At 45.7% G+C, this 2,541-nt stretch overlaps 1 non-coding gene across 1 annotated transcript; it reads right to left on the bottom strand.

Moving 5' to 3' along the window:
- Nucleotides 1-594: 594 nt before the first annotated feature.
- LOC137288298 (5S ribosomal RNA) lies at nt 595-713 on the bottom strand. Its single transcript, XR_010957077.1, has one exon. It is a non-coding gene; the product is annotated as a 5S ribosomal RNA (ribosomal RNA).
- Between the last annotated feature and the right edge of the window lie 1,828 nt (nt 714-2,541).

Raw genomic sequence — 2,541 nt, 5'->3', positions numbered from 1 at the left:
AGCTAGAACTGCAAACATAAAATAGCTGACTGATTCACCACCCAGCCGCATCGTCATGCCATGTGTGTTTAGAAAGCAGGGAATCACTGTGGGCTTGCTGTCACAGATTTGAAAGTAATTTTCCTACAGCAAACCAGTGAATCCTATAGCAGGCGTTCAATGCGATTTACCTTTTCCTTATTATCTCATCTGCATAGGCAAAGAGTTGTGCGCTGAGACCTGATACAAACAACATTGTGATGTGACATAAGCAGCCTTTAATATACGAAAGTAAGATCGTAAATGACATGTTTGATTGTCGGAGTACAGTGACACTTTCATGTGGCGAATGAAACATACATGCCTTCAGAGTAGATGATGAGTAGTCGAGTGAACTGACGGGGGAAAATGGTGAGAAGTATAACTGAAAAGTCCTCGGTATGTAAGTGTGTAAGAACAAATCGTTCACAAGCATATTCAGGCATGCAGGAGTTTGCCCATTCAAAACGAAATAGAATGTATCATGACTTTCCGATGTCAATGATACACATGCACCTTGTGGTGGAAATACAAACAAATAAAAAAAAATATACATAAAAAAGGAGAAAATGAAAATGTCTACTGCACCCGGTGTTCCCAGGCGGTCACCCATCCAAGTACTCTCCGGGCCCGACGTTGCTTAACTTCGGTGATCGGACGAGAACCGGTGTTTTCAACGTGGTATGGCCGTAGACAACGCTAACAGGCAAACTTCGGCTACATATACACACGGGGTAGTGGGGAAGGGACATTGCGATCAAACAGCATCCTCGCATTTTCAGTGGGTTTACACAATCATGTGTTTTCATGTTGGAGTGTTATCTTTACAGTATCTGGCAAGTATTTGGTACTTGTGATACATATGAACGCTGTTTCTGTGCGCATCTGCTGCGAGAAAGGACACACTACTTCGCCCGCCCCCTCGCCCCAAACATCCAGTTTTCGCCCGCCCAATAGAGATCGTGCATGCAGCCTATGTTGTTTTTCGAATAAAATTAATATGAAAACGATGACGGCCCATACTGTCGTGATGTCAAGAAAGTCGGGTTAATCGTGGCAGGCAAAAATAGTTAATCTGTGACGATCGACTGCTGGTATCGTTCTGTACAGCGTCTTGTATAATAGATGTCCATCTTACTCTACATACTGGGGTTCGCGCCCCGTTTGTGTGCCGAGATTCGCGTCTTGGAACACCGTTTCATTGAAAGAAACATCCTAGCTACTTACTTATGAGGCAAAAAGCAAATTTCAACAGTAAATGTAGTGCCCCAGATCATGTGTTCAGTAACAGTGTCGAATGTTTTCTCTCGCAAAATGGCGAACTTGTCAGATAAACGTGCTTCATTGCCTTTGTTTGGGTGCTTGTTTTAGCGTCTGAGAGGCAGTAATGAGTTATGTTGGGGTTTACCTTCATAGTTAGATATCTTGAGAAACGACATACAACATTTGAAATGATTGAATTTGAGTCTAAAGCCTCGAAATGTACTTTTGAAACGAACGATGTCTACATTTTTGCCTCGATGGCTTCACTGAAAATAGCCCGTGTGGCTTCACCATTCACCTGTGAGTGTTGTTATTGTAACAGACATGTAGCCAAATGATTTTTGCATCCAGTCATGAAGTTAAAATAGAAACTTTCCTCGAATAAGAAGTGATTATTCGGATACAAATGCACGAGAAAGCACACACGCTCCCGAGCTAGCAGCTAGCAGCCACAACATGCAGGGTGTCTCCTCCGACGTCCGCGCCTCTGTAGTATCACCCGGGCTGGCTGTCGGGGAGAGGCATTCGCTCTCCGTGCTCCGTTTGTAGCTGACGTGACTTTCTGCACTCAAACCTACCACTATGGCTGATGTTGCTGCTGCCCCCGCTGCTGTCAAGACTCCCAAGAAGAAAGCTGCTGCCAAGCCGAAGAAGGTTGCCGCACATCCCACCTATGTGGATATGATCAAGAAAGCTATTTCATCCTTGAAGGAGAGGGGTGGTTCTTCCCGACAGGCTATACTGAAATACATCCTGGCCAACTACAAAGTTGGTGACAACCAGGTCGCCATCAATGCTCGCGTCAAGGTTGCTTTGAAAAATGGAGTCAAGAATGGTGCACTGAAGCAATCAAAGGGAACTGGAGCTGCTGGGTCCTTCCGTCTTGGCGAGGTGAAGAAAGCCGAAAAACCCAAGAAGGCTAAGCCTGCTGCCAAGCCAAAGAAGGCTGCCAAATCTCCCAAGAAAGTCAAGAAGCCAGTTGCTGCCAAGAAGCCAAAGACAGCCGCTAAGAAGGCCGCCAAGTCACCAATGAAGGTGAAAGCTGCAGCCAAGCCCAAGAAGGCAAAGACCCCTAAGAAGGCAGCTGCCAAACCCAAGAAGGTCAAGACCCCCAAGAAGAAGGCCACCAAGCCAAAGAAGGCCTAAGGTCTCTTTGTCTCGCCTTCGCTCCACATTTCTGTGGTCCAAAGGCCCTTTTCAGGGCCATCCAAATACCCCAAAAGAAAACTTGAAAACACTGATAACAAAACAATGCCATTT

Source organism: Haliotis asinina, chromosome 6 (genome assembly GCF_037392515.1).
Source record: "Haliotis asinina isolate JCU_RB_2024 chromosome 6, JCU_Hal_asi_v2, whole genome shotgun sequence".
Classification (NCBI taxonomy): Eukaryota; Metazoa; Mollusca; class Gastropoda; order Lepetellida; family Haliotidae; genus Haliotis; species Haliotis asinina.
This window is presented reverse-complemented; position numbering and strand designations above follow the sequence as displayed.